General features: G+C 35.4%; 1 protein-coding gene across 2 annotated transcripts in view; it reads left to right on the top strand.

Moving 5' to 3' along the window:
• STK3 (serine/threonine kinase 3) overlaps positions 1–21,058 on the top strand; it is a 232,808-nt gene that overhangs the window by 138,347 nt on the left and 73,403 nt on the right. The window lies entirely within an intron of this gene.

Raw genomic sequence — 21,058 nt, 5'->3', positions numbered from 1 at the left:
TACCCTCAAAAAGCTGATTTTTTTCTTTTGAGTCATTTTCCTTTAATTTTGTTTTTTTTCTTTAAGTATATCAAAAGCACTTCCTGTTTTATGGTACGACTGAGTATGCTTATTCAATAAATCTCAAAATATATTTTGTTTTCATTAAAATGTTTGCCATCCTTTTCTGATGTCTTAAGAATTAGTAATTAATGGGAGTGTAAAGTTGATACAATAGGCTTGTACAGTAGTATCTAGTATCTAATTGACACTCTTTTTTTGTTGGATAAATATTGTCTTGAATTTGGTCAATTTTGTGTCATATCTTCTAGAACTTAACTCTTTAACTGGTCATCAGCTGTGCTGTAGGTAGAGTACCACAACAGAAAAAAGCTTGAGTGACATGTAAGGACCAGTTCATTCCATTTACTTTATATTAGTGCATCAGTGCATTTTAATCAAATAAAAGTTGTATCTGTAGATCACATTTTATAATGTTTAATGTTTCTGTGCTTCATTAATGATTTTTCCCTTGTTCAAATTACAAATGTTTTTTCTGGTTAGTTAAAGATGAGATGTAGAGATAAATACGTCTTGGTATCCAGTGAGCCATTAAATCTGATAACACAAATATTTTATTTTTATATTGATTAAAAATGTCTTTGATAACATCGTCTATATTTTCCCCTAGACGTCTTTTTTTTTTGATCTTACAGTTTATGCATACAAATAGTATTATTTTGTTAATGCAAATTTACTTTTAATTTCAGAGACTGGTTACTCAGTTGGGATTTCTTTTGAAATTTTTTCACCCTTTTCAACAGTTTTTTTTTTTCAATTTTTTTCTTTTTTTGCAGAGGAGGTAACTAGGTTTGCTTGTTTGTTTGTTTGTTTGTTTATTTGTTGATGGAGGTACTGGGACTTAAACCCAGGACCTTGTGCATGCATAGCATGCACTTTACCACTGAGCAATACTCTCCCCACCTCTTCACCAGTTATTAAACCTTGTGTCCTATGGTAGCCTAGGACAAATACAAGTGTGCATCTTTGCAGAGCTGATTTATAATCATTTTCTTCAGATATTCATCTACATCAGTTATTCATTTGGCAGTGACTATGGACTGCCTGGTGAGGCAGATGCTTTAAGCATAAAATGTTTTGGCAATAAATTCACCATTCAGAATTTTAAATAACATCCTCATAAAGGTTTGGGTTTTTTTTTTTTCCATAAGTGATGTGGGATGATGTAAAGACCTTGGTTCTTGCTTTCAAAGGGTTTTATAGTTCCCACTCTGGGTTCCTGTGTGATAATAGATAAGTTATTTTTTTATTTCTTGCTACAAATGATTCACATCTGTAAAGGATAATTTTTTAGTGGGTTTTTCTGTAGTTTCAGAAGCACTTTTGTCATATTATTTCATTTGATCTTTAAAAGAAGTAAGATTGGATATGTGTATATTATTACCCATTTTGCAGTTGATTGAAATAAGATTAGGAGTCATTTACCAAAGTTCACAAAGCTGGTGAGGATCTAAGAATAAAACTACTTTTTTTTTACTTTTAAACTCCCATTCTCCTTCATTAAGACTTTATGCCAACTTTTCAATCAAATATTTATTAGTACTTCTAAAAACAAATAACATTGGCTTATCAGAGTTATATAATTTTTAATAAGATTATGTTCTCAAAAAGTCTCTTCTTTGCCCTTCTTGGGTGGTACCCGTTGGCTTTCCTTCACCTGATGCAAGCTTCTTATCAGTGCTGGACTAGATACCTGCCTTTAATTAGCTGTTGTTGGACAGATGACTATTTTGCTTTTCTCTCGTCTTCCTATGCTTAATTATAGGCTGATTTCCATTTCTGGTGGGTAGGGAACCATTGAATGCTCCAGTTGTTACTAGTTTTTGTTTTTTTTTTTTATTGAAGTATAGTTGATTTACAATGTTTGTTAGCTTCAGGTGTGCAGCAAAGTGATTCAGTTAGACACATATATATACATATATATAAAAATATGTATATGTATTTCCACATTCTTTTCCATTATATGTTACTACAAGATACTGAATACAGCTTCCTGTGCTGCACCATAGGTCCTTACGTTACTCGTTTTTAAGACCTTACTGTAGTCACTTTGGTTACTTTCTGCCACTTTGGTGATTTCTTTCTTCATTCTTTTCCTCTGTTTCACTGTTTTCCTTTCCACTAAGCTCCAGTTACATTGATCTTCTTTCAGATTTTTAAATTATTTAAACATGCCAATGACCTTTCCTAACTCAGGGCCTGTGCATGTCCCATTCCCACTGCTTGAAACACTCTTCTTCCCTGAGAAATCATTGAATATGAAGGTTCTCATATTTTGAGCCTCTGCTTTAAGTATCATAAGCTTGGCAGCTTAAAACAACACACATTTATTATTTCATGGTTTCTGTAGATCAGTATTTCAGGAGTGGCTGAGTTGAATGATTCTGGCTCAGTCTCTCCTGAGGTTACAGTTTAAATGTTGTTTAGAGGTGCAGTCATCTGAAGGCTTTTCAAGGACTGGAGTTCCCAGAGAACTCACTCATCTGGCTCTTGGCAGGCTGCCTCAGCTTCCTACCACATTGGACTCTACATAGGGGTATTTGAAAGTCATCACAGTCTAGCAACCGACTGCTACCAAGAGAGAGAACAAAGAGGACATCTCAGTGCCTTTTGACATAGTCTCAGGAGTTGCACACTGTCAATTCCACCACACTGTATTTGCTACAAGAAGTTACTCGTCATGGAAAATGATGGAGTAGTGAAATCTAAGAATCAGTGGCTCCTCAGAAGTAACTATTAAGTTGGCGGAAACTGAAAAATCAACCTTTTCAAAACACTAGAATCTGGGGAAAAAAGCAGCCAGGGGGAGTGTTTAATGAAGATAGGCAGTTAAGTTTTGGTAAGAAAGTGTTGTGGCATTTTTGCTTTACAATCCTGCCATCCCTAGTTTTTTAGCTCAGTGGCAGCCATGGGAACAGTGGTGGAGGTTGGGGTGGGAGAGGAGGAAGAACCTTGTTTTCAAAACATTGTGCTTTTGCATTTTGAGCTATCTGGTAGTTCCCTGAGGGACTGGCACAGAGGCTTGCCTTTGTTTTGGTCCCCTTGAACTGGAGCAGCTTCCTGGATGATGTCTGTCAGAAACCTCTAAATCTTCTAGAGTTAATAAACACTTTCAGCAAAGTTGCAGGGTATAAGATTAACACACAAAAATCAATTATTTTTTTATGCACCAGTGATGAACAATGCAAAAAGGAACTTAAGAGAACAATTCCATTTACAATAGCATCCAAAAGAATGGAATGCCTAAGAATATATGTGGTTGAGGAGGTGAAAGAATTAGACAGTGAAAACTACAACACATTGCTGAAAGAAATTTTAAAATACCTAAATTAATGGAAAGATATCCCATTTTCATGGATTAGAAGACTTACTGTTGTTTAAATGACAGTACTCCCCAAAGAGCCTCACATATTTATCCAGTCCCTATCAAAATCCCAGTGGTCTTTTTTTGCAAGAAGGAAAAGCCAGTCTTCAAGTTCATATGAAACAAGTGGCCTCAAGTAGCTAAAACAATATTAGAAAAGAAGAACAAAGTTGGAGGATTCACTTTCCAATTTCAAAATGTAATACAAAGCTATAGTAATTAAATTGATGTGTTACTGACATAAAGATTGACATATACACCAATGGAATAGAACTGAGAGTCCATAAACCTAGGTATCTCTGGCCAGTTAATTTTTAGTGGAAGTATGAAGATCATTCAGTGGAAAAAGAGCAGTCTCTAACTGTTGGTGCTGGGGCAGCTGGATTAGCCACATGTAAGTGATGTTGGACCCCTACCTCTTATCGTATACACTGACTTTTTAATATAAGGTCTAATAGGATGAATCAGTGACCAAAATGTAAGAGCTAAAAGTTTATCACTTTTTAGGCTGTTATTAAGACTGTCTTCCAAGTGCTTGAAGCTTCTGCCCATTGCCCTGTTCCAAAGCCATTCCATTGTTTTCAGTACGTGTTCCTTAGTCAAGTGCACATTCCAGGTGTGGGGAATTAGGCTCTACCTTCTGAAGAGGGGACTGTCAAAATATTGTGGGCAGATGTAAAAAATCACGTTAGGTTTTTATGATTTCTTTTTTTTTCGAATAAGCATTTATTCTCTGGAACCAAACTAATGTTTCTGGTGAAAGTATTATGTTATATTTTGTTGTTTAAATTGAAATCATAAAAAATTAAAAGTCTTGGCAGAGTTACACTTTGAGCAGTATTCATATGCTATGCTTTAGATTATGTTTTCAGGCAGTAGTTTCCATCTTGAGATCATTTTGTCAGTTGTGCCCTGAATATAAATAAGTATACACACACCCAGACACACTGTGCAGAGGGGATCTGAAGTCTCCCTACGTCAGAGTGTATTTCCTCATTGCCATTCATTTTTACCAAATTTTTAAACGTTCTCTCAGAATCATTTATTCACACTGAAGGCTCAAAATTTTACATAGAATTTGTCTTTATATTTTTCGTTACTTTGAAATTCTCTTGCAAATTGGCAAAAAGTTGGATTACATATATAGTTTAAAGTAAAATAGCTAAATTCTCATAAAGCTACATATCCTTTGATGTTCATGACCAAATTGTCATTAAAGTGATACTCTATTTTTCATAATAGTCAAACATTTTCATAAAATTTGCCTTCACTTCTGACCAGGTCAACACAAAATTTGACATAGGCCATCTATATAAATTGTAGACATACTGGACCTTTTCTTGTTTTCATTCAGATTATACTAATATATCTGTGGCATTCAAGATGTGAGCATGCATTCTGGTAACTTACTAATTATACATTAAACTATACATTCCCTTAAACTCTAATTCATTAATCATTGATTTTTAAAAGATTAGTTTTAAGTTAGCTGATATGGCTTATTAAATATTATATAGGCACTTAAGTTTAAATAATCACACAACAAAAGTTAGTGCTTGCTGTTTTAAAATAAAATAAGGCAAACACTTCACACATGGTACATTGGAGGATTATTTAAAAGTGGAATGAATGGTTTTAATAAATTGAATTTATAAGATATCACATAAAATGCATCTTTGACAAGTGGTCATTTTTAAAGTAGATTAAATGATAAGGAGTTTACAAGGATTGCTTTGTCACTGCAGCTCAGATATTTCCCGTGTGGATCACAGTGTTAACTTAAGTAAAATATAAGGATCTAAGCAGATGCAAACGAATTAAATGAAGTAAGTGTTGAGCAGGAAGTAGGATACTTCTTGGTAGGCTTGCATGAGAGCTTTTCACTTTTATGCATGTAATGGGTCTTTTATTTTCACTTTCATTTAAAGAAAGGTGTTATTTTATTTCATATTAATTTAGTAATGATTCAAAGAAAAAGGTTTTGTCTTTTAACTGGCTTTAGATGATGTTTTAGAGCTTCTGTCTTTGGAAAAGAAATGAGGACTTTCTGGTGATTTCTTTATGGTCTGAACTGTAAACTTGTCAGGCTGTGGTCCTTAATGTCTGAGAGAAGACATAGTCCCTTTAAATACGATTCACTGAAGCAGTAATCTCAGCACGGGTGTGGGGAGAAATGCCAGGGTGCTTGGGAAAATCCAGTCCCCTAGAAATGGTGATACAGCCTCCAGGTGAGCATTCTCAGAACCTTCTGTCTTCCTCCTATTCCTTTTTAATAAAGGAACTTCCGGTCAGTCTATCTCTTGAGAGTCTCTTAAACTGGTAGAGAATAGTACAGCGTCAGAATCAGCCCACGCCAGTCCAGAAGCTTTTACGGTACCTAATTGGTTAAATGGGAGGGCAAGGGGTAGAATTTATCTAAGAACAGGACAGGCTGCTTGGACTAAAGTCCCGATGCTGTTCCCAAGTAACTATGTCATTGGCCAAGTTACTTATCCTCCCTGCTTCAATTTTGCCGTCTGTGAAAAGGGGATAGTGATAGATCATACGTCACAGAGCTGTTACGGGAATGTAATAAAAATAGATATACATATATATATTTATCTTTATTACCAGTTTATCACACATAATATGCTCAATAAAGTTTAGCTTCATTTTTATTAATGCTACTACTTATAGCACCACTACTGCTATTATTATAACATTTTGGCTGGGTTTTCTGTTTTTGTTATTATTTTGTTGGTTTAGTTTTTGGTTTCTTTCGTGGTAGTTGCTGCTGCTGATGGTTTTGCTTCTCTAAGGACCACCAAAATAACACCGCTGATCAGACTTAAACCAGTGTATTTTGAAAACTTCTTTTTATGTTCTTTAAAACAAATTTTATTTTTACTTATGTGTTTTAAAATCTATTTTATTTTAGTTATTTGGGGGGGTTAGGTTTGTTTGTTTGTTTGTTTAATTTAATTTATTTTTAGAGGAGGTACTAGGGATTGAACCCAGGACCTCGTGCATGCTAAGCATGTGCTCTAGTGCTTGAGCTATATACCCTTCCCCCTAAAACAAGTTTGAAATAGCCAAATATGTTTGAAAGAATCGGTGGAGATTTTTATAAACCTACTTTAAGCGTATAAAAATAGGCTTAAAGAAAACCAGTAAAGAAAATTTTAAAATTTATTTTCATTCCTTTACTTCTTGAAAACTTAGATTTTAAGGAACATTTATATTTAAGATGAAATTATTGATCACAAATTGAAACTCTTTAAAAGAACTGATTACTTGTTATCCTTCATTTTTCCATATTCTAGCATATTTCTAAATAATGCATAATTGTAAAAAAAAATCCCTGCTCAGTGTTTAGATATTATGACTATGTAAACATCATAATATGATTACATATTTTTTATTTTTGTGATTTCTGGAGCTAGTAATTGTCACAGTTTTTGTTACTTTTGTTTATCATTAATTTTTCTATGTACCTAGCACTAATTTTAGTCTCAAATGCTACATTCCCACACTTCACAGGAGCTGTAAAGGCTTTCTGTGTATGTTCAAACACAAATAATTTATTAGTGTCATACTTTTTTCTTGACCCATTCTTTCTCTAGCCCTCTATCTTCCTCTCATCTGAGCAGTTATTTTCTAGAGTTTTGAACAGCTGTAGTCCAAAGACCTCTCTTCAACGGCATCCTGGAAATTTCCTTTTCCTCTCTTCTTAATGGATCCCCTGTTTCCTGGATCTTGTCTTTCTTGTTTTACTTCCTTATTTTGATGGACCGTATCTCCCAGGAGCTTTCAGACATTAGCAGGTATTTTTAGACCTCATGTATCTGACCATGTCTTTATTCTACCTTTACCACTGATTGAGTATAAAATTCTGGGTATAAAACTGTGGATTGCAAATAATGTTCTCTTAAAATTTTGAAAGCCTTGCTTTATTTCTTGACTCAGTAGTAAGGATGATGAGAAGACAGATGTCATTTGGATGCTTAATCCTTTGAACGTTTTATAGAAGTTTTATAGATCTTCACTTTTCCTGTTATTTAAAACTTCATGGAATGTACCCCAGTGTAGGTCTTTTTCCATTCTTTTTGTGGAGTGTCTTTTGGCCCTTTCAATTTGGAAATGTCCTTAAGTTCTGTGTAATTTTATATATGCTACTTCTTATAAGTTTCCTCTCTTTTCTCTCTCTCCCCCCTTTTTGCCCCCTCCCTGCCCCTCCCACCCTCTCTCTTTCTCCCTCAACCCCTCGATCTTTCTCTCTCTCACTCTCCATTTATTTGCTTGTTAAACCTCGTGTATTTATCTTTCAATGACCTTATCTTTTCTGGTTTTTTTTTTCCTCTTTATCTTTTTGTTCTTTATTGGAGGGCTCTTCAAGTTTATCTTCTAACCCTTCTATATTTTTCCATATCAAATATATAATTTCCAAGATATCCTCCTCTTCCTCATTGTTATTATATTATCATTATCACTTTGAGTTTTCTTTTGCTTTCTTCCTTGTCTGTCTCCTTTGTGTTTGTTCTGATATCTGACTTTTCACTTTATGGGTTTTCCTCAAGCATCTAATCATCATATTTAGGAGAAACACTAAAATTGCCTCCTGGAAAGTTTCTGTGTAAGTATAGAACTAGTTGACTTGTGAACCTTACTGTAAAAGATGTTAGGACCCACTGCTCTGGGACCCGAATTTGCTTGCCTCTTGTGATTGCTCTCCTTGCAAGCTAAAGTTTGGGGTTTCTTTGGTCTGCTGAGTGAGCTACTACTTAACTATTTGTCTGCTTTATAGCTTCCAGATTTTTTTTTCTACCTTCCAAATTTTTTGACATCTATTTGCTGTTGTCTCCTCCTCTGTGCTCTTTGTCCTTATGAGTTTATCTTTTTCCTGTGCCTTTATTGTAATTTTATACAGTAAAAATTTTTGAGGGTTTTGAGTGGAGTAAGCATAAAACCCTGTGTTCAGTCCTCCATTTTAATGGAAATTCCTATTGTGTGTCATTTCTTGGGTGTTCTGAAATGATAAATATTCAGTTTTCAATGTGATGGCATCTAATGTATCTATAAATAAATCTATAAAATGATTTAAAACTTTGAGTACTCAGATTATCACAATTCAAAGAAAAATTTTGGTCTGTTCAGTTCTAGTTTATTCTGGATGATTTGTAAATTAAAATGATCCAAGAAGGGAAGAGAAAACTTCTAAAAGATAACATTACAATATATCAGGGCACTTTAAGGCAGGTCATACCAAATTAGTTAATAAGAATAGAAATAAAGATATACCTGAAACTAACATAGAATTTTAAATCAGCTATACTTCAGTTAAAAAAGGAAAGAAGTAAATGGCTATTTCTTTTTTTCTGAACCACTGAGTCTTTTACGAAATAATTTTCTGTACCTCGGGGAACAGAGGTGTAATCTTGGTCTCTCCAGTCATATGAGAACAACTGTAGAATAATGAGCCATTATTTGATTGATTCTGTGCTTGCTTTAACATCTGTATTTGTGAAGTCAAGGTTGTTGCTTTGTAACCTGTCTGTATATTCATTTGTAACTCATCTTGGTACCTTTGGCTCATGAAACTTGGCTGATTCTTTTTTGAAATTTGCTCCAATTTGATGGGTTCGTTTGGCCAGTACCTGCTATTTATGGTGCTGGGGACTGGCTAGCTTTTAGGATATAGCAGAAGATTTTGAACGTGTATTTTCATATACTAGTTGTGTTCATTTGAGATTTTCTCCATTCTTTTTTCCCTCCTTTTTATTATTTCAAAAATGAGTGGTCATTTCGGCATCATGGGAGATCTGCGTTGCCAAGTTTTTCTTCTGCATTTAGTTTCAGCTTAAGAATACAGAGGACCTGTATTCTTTGGTGGCCTTTATGGTAGCTGTCTTTAGTCCTGACCCTGGATTGGTTCTTTTCCAGTGACTGGGCTAACATTACACAGAGCCAGTTTGGCACTAGACCATTGAAAAATTTCATAATGGTAAATTTTGAGATAATATAAATTAAGTTCTTTCCCTGATTTCAAAATCCTAGCACTGTGAAATTGACCATGTTGAGTTGCTGCATTATAAAGAGATATTTATATTTGATATTCAGTATTAATACTTGAACCCATTATAGAGCCTGCTTATTCCCTTTTGTGTAAGTGCAGTTTTCAGAGAATTTATGGGTTATAACAATATCAACTTATGATTTTTCCAAATTTCATTTACTTCTATGTAGTTCAGCTTACTACAGTGGCCTAAAATTAAATCGACATTTCCATCAATTCTCAGTGTGACTTTTGAAAAGGAAATATTATATGAGAACCATTAAGATATGTTGTTTTAAAATCTTTTAGTGCTATACACCTGTGCCCTGTAACCATTATAAACAAATCTCTTTAAATATTTTTTATTCAAGAAAGGTGTGGGGCATGAATGGAAATAGTGCCTTATGAATTTGATTTTTATACCTATTATAAAAAAGCTTGTCTGATGGGAATATAGCTTGACAAATTGACATGTTTTGATCAGTGCTGAGGCAATTGTACAGATTTTTAAAATTAAAGAAATTGCAAACAGATTTCTGCAGCAGGTTAATCCCAATATCAAGGTTTTTGTGCTAGTTTAAACACTGTTAAACCCAACAAAGAGCCTCTTTTTCTTTATCTTTTTGGCATTTCTAAGGAAGTGATATAAATTTGATGCTGAGGTGAGTCAACTATATTGTATAGTAAGAATTTTTTTTTTAAGAATTTCTTTTCTTGATGTTAGTGGTAGATGTTCCCAAATCTTTAGTGTGAGTTGATTAAAAAACATAACTATATTTGTTCATATATATTATAAATACCTGAATTGCTTATAGAAAGTCTGCTTTTTTAAATGTATCTACTAACAGTTGCTCTCTCTACTCAATACAACTTTAAAATGCAACATTTTGTTGTTACCAAGGAGCATTCATAGTAAGTCTGTACTCCATCTAGATTGACTTAGGTTTTCACCTAGTGTCCTTTTTCCGTTTCAGGACCCGTCCTGGACACCACGTTAACATTTAGTCGTCATGCCTCCTTAGGTTCCTCTTGGTGTCACAGTTTATAGGAGTGCCCTTGTTTTTGACTGCGTTGAGAACTTTGAGGAATGCTGGTTAGATATTTTGTAGAATGTCCCTCGGTTGGAATTTGTTTGATATATTTTCTTACGATGACACTGGGGTTATTGGTTTTTGGGAGAAAGATCTCAGAAGTCAAAGCTAGTCTCATCACATTTATATCAAGAATACTAAAGGAAAAACTCATTTCTCCTACTTACAACACTTCTGCCACCAAATGTGTGGGTTTTCCATACCAAACAATTATCCAGTTCACTAACTGGGTGTCTCACAATTTAATTCTTTCTGACACTGACTACCCGGAGTTAGCACAGCCTCCACAGGTTAAGGCCCACAGTCCCACAAAACATTCTCCCCATCTCTGATACTCATCATGAGTGTGGGCCTCCCGCACTTCTGACCAACGGGCTGTGAGTTAGGCGTTCCAAGTGCCCCTCCTCTGGTTCATTAATTTTACAGAATAGCTCACAACACTGAGGAAAACACTTCATTTACCATTACCAATGCAGGACATAACGCAGGAACAGCCAAATGGAAGAGGAGACACATAGGACAAGACCTGGGGAAGGGGTGTGGGGCTTCCGTGCCCTCCCTGGGCCTGCCATCCTCCTAGCCCCTTAATGTACTCACCAACCTGGGGGTTCTCCAAAACCCTTCTCGTACGGCTTTTTTTTAATAGAGGCTTCATTGTATAGATATGATTGATTAAATTATTGGCCACTGGTGATTAACTCAATCCCTAGCTCTCTTCCCCTTCCAGGAGGTCAGGGAGTAGGTAGGCGTAAAAGTTCCAACCCTCTAATCACAGGGCTGGTTCCTCTGGCAACTAGGGCCCATCCTCCGAGAGTCACTTTATTAGCATAAACTCAGGTATGGGTGACCAGGGCTTATTATGAATGACAAAGCATGCTCGTCCCATACATATCACTCAGGAAACTGTAAGGGTTTTAGAAGCCTTGCACTAGGAACTGGGGACAAAGATCAAATACATATCTCTTCTTATATCACAGTATCACAGTACATTCTGTTAACATGACTCGTCAGTGTCCACGATCACCTGGCTGAGGTAGCATTTATCAAGTTTGTTCACAATAAAATTACTCTTTCCTTCTTTCCATACTTCACTCTCTGGGAGGAAATCGCAATACATGGCCCACGTTGAAGAGTAGGGAGTTGTGCTCCCTCTCCTTGAGGGGAGTTTCCACATAAATTATTTGGAATTCTTCTACTCCGATTTGCCAATTTTCCCCATTTATTTATTGGTTCAATCATATGTCTTATTTACTCATAGTTATTTAGTTTACACTTTGTGTTATAATCCAATACTATCTTATTTTCCTGTTTACATTGTTCCAGCTTTGGTCATTGGGAGCCTCTTTTAATTGGCTCATTTGTCCCTTTGACATAACCCCATCATTATGGGGTTTGCTTTTATATTACACACTTCCTTATTCTCTAATGTTGTGAGATACTTCAGACTTAACTTATGTATTTCCTGCCACAGTCCTAGAGTCCTAGGAGACTAGTTCCTTTTATTAGAGAATAGTGTTAGAAACCGAGATCTGAACTGTACTTGTTGTTACTGTGGGGTCTTGTCAGTTATAGACCCTCTCAGCTGACAAAGCAAGGAAATGTGTGTGTGTGTGTGTGTGTGTGTACCAACTTGTGTATACAAACGTATCTATATGTATGTATACGTACGTGTGTGTATGTATATCTCCATGTCTATATTAAGCTAAACATGAGTTCGTACTGGTATCTCTGACTTGAATCCATTACCACACGAATCATTCTGTCTGCCTCTTCTTGGTTGTTTATAACTCCCATTGTAGTGATGAGAAACCTGGCTCCCACCATCCACCATCCTTTTGGTAAATATTTTAGATCTCTATATACGTGTGTAGTGGTTTCAGAATTATTAACCCGTATCTCCATGGGGAACAACTGTATCAACTAGAGGACAGTGGACAGTGCTTTTTGTTGTAAGTCTTAAAGACTCTATTCACGTCCAAGGTTACTTAGATTAGCACCATTTCTCCCCTTTTCTCCCTGCCTCCCTCAGTGAAGTTTTTTATGCAGTTGTAATACAGTTAGATTTGTGTGTGTGTGTGTGTCACATTCTGCAGTCCATCCTGGCTGGGGTCCCCTGACCCACTAAGTGATTTTTTTTAATTTGCATACATTTAGGTTCACTCTTTATGATGTGAAGTTCCATGAGTTTTAACAAATGTGTGTTCATGTAGTATCATGCAGAATATTTTCGCCACCCCCAGACCCCCATATTACAACTATTCCACCCTCCCTCTAGCCCTGAATCCTTTACAGTTGCTCATCTGTTTACCATCTATACATTTCCCTTTTCCATGTCATATAATTAGAATCATATAGTATGTAGCCTTTTCAGATTGGCTTTTCTCACTTAACAATATGCATTTAAGATTCATCCTTATCTTCTTATGGCTAAACAGCTCATTTTATTTTTGACTAAATACTATCCCATTGCATGGATGTACCATTATTTGTTTATCCATTCACCTACTGAAGGACATCTTGGTCACTTCTAGTTTGGGGCAGTTAGGAATAAAGTGGCTATGAACATTTTCATGCTAGCTTTTGTATGGATGTAAGTTTTCAAATCATTTGGGGTAAATACCAAGGATCATAATTGTTATATCTTATGATATGTTTAGCTTTATAGGAAACTGCCAAAATCTCTTTCAGCATTACCACATCATTTTGCATTCCCACCAACGATATCTGAGAGTTTGTTACTGAGCATCTTCACCAGCACTTAGTATTGTCAGGTTTTTGGTTTTTTTGGTTGTTGTTTTGTTTTGTTTTGTTTTTGCATTTTAGCCATTCTAACAAAAATGTTCAGTGGTATCTCATTGTTGGTTTAGCTTCCAGTTCCTAATGACAAAAGATGTTGGGCATCTTTTTATATGCTAATTTGTCATTTATGTATCTTAGACAAAGTGTCTATTCAGTACTTTTCCCCATTTTTAAATTGTTTTTGTCTTGTTTGTTTCTTATTGTTGATTTTTAAGAGTTGTTTGTGTATTTTGCTCACAAGTCCTCTATAAGATACGTGTTTTGCAATTATTTTCTCAGTCTATGGCTTGTTTCTTCATTTCTTAATGGTGTCTTTCACAGAGCGGAACTTTTAGTTTTAATGTCACCTGTTCATTTTCTCATGGCTCTTGCTTTTTGGTGTTTTATTTATAAACTCACACAAGCTCGAGGTAACATAGATTTACCCTATGATTTCTTCTAAAAGTGTTCTGGCTTTGCATGTTACATATTAAGGGCTATGATCTATTTTGAGTTAATTATTGTGAAAGCCGCGGCGTCTCTGTCTAGGTTCCTTTTTTTTTCTCTTCATGTGGACGTCCAGTTGTTCCAGCACCCTTTGTTTAAAAGATTATCCTTTTTCCATTGAGTTGTTGTTGTACCTTTTTTGAAGATCAGTGGACTATTTTTGTATCAGTTTGTTTCTGGGCTCTGTTCTGTTCCATTGAAATGCCACTGATAGATTTGTCTGTTCTTTTGCCAGTGCTATACTGTCTTAATGACTGTAGTTTTATAGAAGTCTTTAAATTGGATGCTTTGAATCTTCAGGATTTATTTTTCTTATCCATTATTGTGTTGGCTGTTCTAGGCCTTTTGGGATTGAATTGAATGTATACATTAAGTAAGAAGAAATGATATCTTAACCATATTTCGAATCTTTTAGTCCATGAACGTGGAATGTCTCCCAGTTTATTTAGATCTTTGCTTCCTTTTCATTAGGGCCACACAGATTCCATACATATTTTGTCAGACCTAAATAAGTGTTTCTTTTTCTTTTTTGATGTCTTAAAGACGCTTTTTTAAAAATTCCAAGGTTCAATTATTTATTGCTGATATATAGAAAGCAAATGCATTTTTTATATTGCCCTTGCATCCTGTGACTTTGCTATACTCATTTCTACTTGCTTAGTTCCAGGAATCTTTGTCAGTTGTTCGATATTTTCTACAAGGTCAGCCGTGTCTCTGCAGCCTCTTCAATCCGTCACATTATCCTTTTCTTCTAGGGCCTTTCTCCTCAGCGTAAAAATGTAGTTGCATTTTGACAACTAAAAAGATAATGCAAAAACAACAACAACAAATTATTCATAACCAAACTTCTTGATAGAATAGTCAGAGCCTGTGTTTCTTCACTTCATTATGTTCTGTCCTCACCTCTTTTTGTACTGTGGCTGAAATACTCTCCAGCAGTACGCTTTCCAGGGCAACTTCCTGGGTAAGATGAGATCACTTTAGAATTTGCTTGATTTGAAGTGTGCATGGGCCAGCCAGGTCATTTTGTGGCAGGCAGTTGGGTATGCAGGTTTGAACCCCAAGGGAGAACTCAGGCAGTTAGGGAATTAGGCTTTCCGTAGCTGGTAAACCATGAGCCAAAATGGGATTGCTCAAGAAGTGTTAAAAGAAAAACATAGGTTGCTGCTTCTGCCCAGACAACGTCTTACTTCACTCTGTTTTGCCTGATTAACTCCTCATCCTTCCGGAGTCATTTAAGCCATTGGTGCCTCTGGAAAGGGGGAACTTCCTGTGATGCTCCTCAGTGAGGCAGGTGTTCCTCTGTGCTCCCGTGGTGTCCTGTGTTTAGCTCTGTGAGAATGCTCGTCTCACTGAACTTATTTGTCTCCTTTTCTGACTCTCCACTAACCTGTACATTTCTCGAAGACAAAGACTGTATCTAGCACACTGCCTGGCACACAGTAAGTACTTATAAATATTTAATCAATATTTATCAAATCAACAAATGTGTGCATAAAGTTGCTTTATAATGGATTTTACCTGACTTTGCCCCTTATTATTTAGCCTAGTGCCTCAAGGTTATCATCAACACAGAATGTATCTGCATCTAAAAATAATAAGTATTTCCTCAGCAGCACTTAAGTCAAACACGTAATAAATTTTTGGTTTTGGGGGGAATCACTTGTTTTTCCGCGGCCCTGATTGACACCCCACCGCCCCAGATTTCCCTTTTGTATCAGGAATTTCAATAATGTAAACTGCATGTTAAAATTAATATTGTTATTTTATTGTGCTCCAAGAAGTCTTCTTCTGAACTGTATGTTTTGGAAGCTGATTTCTTACACTCATTTCATAATGTTATCACTTCTAAGTTTATGCAAGTGATATTTCTTTGGTTACATATATATTAAAGTGTCTATTTGCTATTAAACACTATCATAATGGAACAAAACAGGAGTAAGAGAAAGAAAGGATGAGGAAAATCAATTATTTTCAAAGACACGAGTTAACTCTTAGTTCTATTTGTTCTAAGAACATAAGATGTACGATCTTAAATCTTTTTATTTGAAAGCAATTTAGAATTCAATAATAAAAGTAAGAGGAATGTTTGATGTTTCCTGTTGCATGTTTCTGTCAATTTTGTGGAATCAGCAACTGTTCACTGCACTCCTGCTATCATATGCAAGTCATTGGGGAGATTACTGAACGTAGATGAAATGTCCCTTAAGAAATGTAAATGTTGCTTATTTTAAAAGGTATTATAAAATAGCAGTGGCTATGATATTTTAAAAATGTATTAGTTTTTTTGAAAATTGGCATCCAGTAGTCTGTTTCGGAAAGGTATTGCTAGTATGTTAGTAAATGTAATAACCTATCTTATGAACCTGTTTTATCTGTATAAATATCCAGTTAATGAAATTTGTTCTAGTCTTTTGTCTTTGGCGCCCTCTTGTGGATTTTTTATAAACTGCTTGTAACAACAATTTTTAAAGGTGTTATTTTTATTTTAAAATATTTGATTTTATAATCTACATATTTTGTTAATCCTTTAACATGCTTTGGGCTGTGAGAGAAAAAAGAAAAGGCATGGTGAAGGTTGCTTTTACTCTTTAATTTACTCTATTGTCTATCAGTATTGTGTACCGGAGATGTAAGGTAATCTTTTGTTTGGAAGCTTTTAATATAATGCCAAGAACTTGTGCAGTCTTGCATCATGGAGCCTCTGAAGTCCTGCCCACACGCTTCTCACCATTTAGGCTTACTGTACTGATGAACAAGTCTTTTATGACTTTTGGAGATCCTTAAAGCTTTGATGTAACTTTGAAACGTGCCTGTGAACATGTGAAAAGCTAGAATCCATGAAGGCAGACGTTTCTGTTTGTTAAAGACAGGTATGTCAGAGACAGCAGCTGTATAAGCTCTTATGCTGCCTCTGCAGTGAGACAGAAGGACCACCTACTTACAGCAACGGGAAGAAAGTTCACTGTACAGATTTTCAGATACCACAAATCTTAGAAATTTATAACTTACTACTTTTTTCACCCTGTCAGACATTGGAGCAGTGCTTAAGGGCAGCTCTTTGAAGGGGAGTATTTCTGAGTTTTCTCAGTAGTTCTTAGCTCAGTTGGGTTATATGGTAGTGAAGGAGACCAGAGTTAACCAGCTGATCCTACTCGGGGCTATTTCACTTGTAACACAGACACAGTAGACACTGCAGGTGTGTTGATAACAGAGACAGTGGGTAAGTGCTATCCTTTACTGTGCTTGGGAGTGGAATTTAAAGATAGTGAACGCCCTGTTGGGTCACATCAGTAGTTTCACCTTGCTGTAGTAGGGAGTGGTTTTAGTTTACAAGAAAACGTACAGTAGTTCCCCTTGATCTTTGCCTTTTCTAACTCAGGTAATGATTAAAATGTATTTACTGACATGGGTTAGCATGAAAGCACACCACCATCCCCTGATTTAGTTCTGCATGGGGAGGCAAGTAAAAGATTCCTGCCACAGTTTTCCCCAGTTTTGTGCTCATTTCCTTGAGACTGCAGTACACATGCCTCGTTGATTTCTAGTTCACTCTTTCACCGTAAGTTAATCATTATATTTCAGTGCCTTTATCATGTGCTGAAGTGACAAGTCATTTTTGGGTTACAAATAACTGATATTATCTATTTTGTTTTCTGTCTTCATATATTCAAATTAGAATCTTTTGCAATTTTCTCTCTAGAGTCAGTTTGACCTCTTTTAGGTCCAGAATATTGTAGTTATTTTTGATCTGTTGTATTTGATATCCAGAAAGGTTCCAGGATATGTCAGTTCTTTTTTATTTTTTCAGATTCAACTTGTCGTTTCTATTTCTGTAGGACCTTTTCAGTGCAGGCTCTAATTACCTCAAATCTAGATTTCAGTAATAACCTTGTGATTCCAGTCTCTCTTTCTCCAGTCTCCTTCTTCTCCAGGATTTTTCAGGATCCCTGTCACTCCTCTACCCAGCAGCTTATGCTGGCTCCCGGTGTTTAAAGCACTCTAACCTGTAGCCATCCCTTAATGCAGTCAGATTCACTTAATGCTGTCCCTTCTAGCCTAGTATTTCTACCTTTGTGCTTGCTTTTTCCAACCTAGAATGCTCCTGTCTACTCTTTCCTAATTTTTGTCCTAGAAATTTTTATCTTAGAAAGATCCAGCTTTCTAAGAAAACTAACTTAATTCAGAGGAGCAAATCAGTCTTAATTCTTTTTTTTTCCCCACCCATCTCAGCAACTTGTTTATTCATTGTTTGTCTCTTGGATTGTAAGCTCAAGTTTAACTGAATTTTATCTGTGAGAATGATGTGAGTTCTGGGTTGAAAGTTGAGCATAAGTCCCTTTAGGGTGGATTTTTATTTGTTTTTATCAGACATCAGAGCACTTCTGTACTGAGACTACATTCAGTTAATTTCTTAGCATGGGGTTCCCTAGACCACATGGGTAATGTTAGAAAGCCCAAACCGTGTCTGTACATTCTAAAGGGAAAACCCCTCACCATCCACTCCCCATCTTTACCCACAGGCCAGGTGAAGCAGACAAGTCTGTGTGTGATCTCCTTTAGCTGTATGTTTTTTCTTGTGTGTCCTTTTGCTGAGGATGTAGATCGTCAAGATTCTCATGATGTAGGGTTTTCAGTTCTACTTTGGAGAGAATACAAAGACTGTTTATCCATGAAAATTAATACCCCCATAATCATCCCACCCCCGTCATCACATGCCCCTAAGGCAGCAAAAAGTCAGATTTATCTTACTCTCACTGTGGTTCCTAGCTGTCTTTGGGGGTCTTAGAGATTTCCCTTGAAAGTTCGGTGTTGTATTTGTCATATGTTTGCTAAATTACTGTTTGCTGTCAGTGATGCTCCTGCTTAGCACCTCTAAAAGCTTTCACAGATATCTAGACCACTATAATATTGCAACTTTTTGTATAATTGGTTCACTTATGTCTTACACATTTATTTTTTTCCTGAAAAATAAATTTTTTCAGTGCTGTAGCAGAATGCACACTCAACAGAAAGGTCTAGTTGAATCGGTACCATTAAGATCACTGCTCTCTACTGATAATGTACTGTTGTATAATTGTATAGGCAATAAAGAAGTGCTTAATATCATTTCAAGAAGAGAAATTAAATAATTAGGATATTTCCAATCAGAAAAACACCTGTTTATATAAGAATAGTCTATCTCCTGCATGTTACAAATGACAAATGGTTTCTAAAATCGTTTGTGTAAATATCATTAAAGTCAATCAAATAGTAGCTGAGTATTTAGAAAATCCTTTAAGGTAGCAGATATTGCAAATGTAAAGATACCTAGAGCAAAGACTGATTATTTCTCAGACTGCTATAGCATAAATCTGTCTTAGCGGTGGAGTAGGATTTCCTAATAATGTTTTCAAATATTTGTATTCCATGTGGATCTTATGATTCATAACCTGGATTATCATCAGTACTCTGTTTTGCATTCCTGGCACATGATGACCACTGATTGAAAATGCTGTTGTATTCCTTACTGGGATTGGCTGCTTTCTGCAGTGGGGAAGCATCTGCTCTGCAGAGCTCTTTCTATAAAGTATCAACATGTTTTTCTTGTGCTTTTCTTTCGTAAGGAATAACAGAGTACATATAAATAAAGTATAACTTTGGAAGAACATTATAAATAACTATTTCATTATGAAAATGTTAAAAGTATCAAATGAAATTTAACAGTAATCTAAAATATCAAGAATAATTTGAATTAATGATTTTAAAACGCAAAATGTGTTGCTGAAAAGTTTTTAACACCATCACCAAGTTATTAGTGTTTGAGTTTTCTAATTTCTTATAAACTATTTCTCATTCCATCTGTACTTTATTAGTTACTGTTTGGGTGCCTCCCTCTCATTAGTGAATTGAGTGCTCTCTGTATTTTTCATGACTGTTTTTTTTTTCTACTGTCCTTTTGTAAATCAGTTTAGCATTCTTTAGCAAAGTAACTATGGAAGTGAAAATAATATGCAGTAAAAGTGATCCCTTCCAAAATTGATTCAGTGTTTTTATAATTTTATAGATTATCTAAGCCAATTGTGTGAATCCAGCCATGCAACCTTCATTATCTCTTCATAGATTCAACTCTAATAAAGAGAATAGGAAGATTAAAAGTGTTATTTTAGACCAGCCAGATGCTGTGTTTCTTGTTAAGTTAAATGGTCACAGCATTAGCTCTTAGAAGGATAAGAGATAAATGACTCACACATATAAAAATAGATTTAGTGTTTTGGGAATTAACTGGTTGCAACCACAATAAAATACTAAACTAGCAGTAGGTTTTTAAAGAGAACTGATAGAAAATCAACTTTTTTCTTTTCTCTTCAGGGGTTTACTGGGGTTTACTACTGGAAAGAGTAAATGCCAACTTTTTTTTTTTTTTTAGCCTTTTGATCAAGTGAAAATTAGTTCACTTACGGGTATGTCATTTTTTTCCATCTTTTCATTTAGCAAAATGAAACATTCTCTAGCTAACCTGTAATACAAATTAAGGTAGACTTGATAAATGCTGTAAATAATTTAAAAGCCTTACACAATTGGAAGTTAGATTATTGGACTTTAGAATCAGAACAACCTGGTTAGAATCCTTGCTCCTCCACATATTTGTTGTATGACAATAGACAAATTATTAACCCATTTGAACTTCAGGTTTGTCATTTATACAATGAGGACAATAATTTCTCACAGGATTAATAAAAGCATTAAATAGGAGTGGCCTACAAAAAGTCCTGAGTCCTGAGTGCTTCTAACTCATTGATAATAACTGTTCTCATCATTATTTGATAAATGAGCAACTGAATAATTCTAGGTAATAACATTATTTTCCCTCCCTAAGCTTCTCAATAACCATTCTATGTTTTAAATAATTATGATGGTTTAGATAAAGTTCTGCCCTAGAACCTTACACAACATAACGTTTTGTGCTTTGGCACTACCTCATAATGAGAATTTTAACATTAACTTAATAGATTATGTAATGAGAACAAGGTTTTGTACTGCATGTCAGGAATATAACTGCTAATGAGATTTGGTTACTGCCCTTACAGAATTTAGAATGTAATGGAAGATTTGGACAGGTGTGCAGTTTCAGTGTTCTGTAATAAGTGTATGATCAGTATAATAAGCACAGTATAAGCTGTGGCAGTCTCGGGGTGTCTGAGCTGAGAGAGGATGTCTAAGTGTACTTATGTTCCCAAAAAAAAG

Source organism: Vicugna pacos, chromosome 25 (genome assembly GCF_048564905.1).
Source record: "Vicugna pacos chromosome 25, VicPac4, whole genome shotgun sequence".
NCBI lineage: Eukaryota > Metazoa > Chordata > Mammalia > Artiodactyla > Camelidae > Vicugna > Vicugna pacos.
The sequence above is the reverse complement of the archived record's forward strand: the minus strand, read 5'-3'. Positions and strand labels throughout refer to the sequence as shown.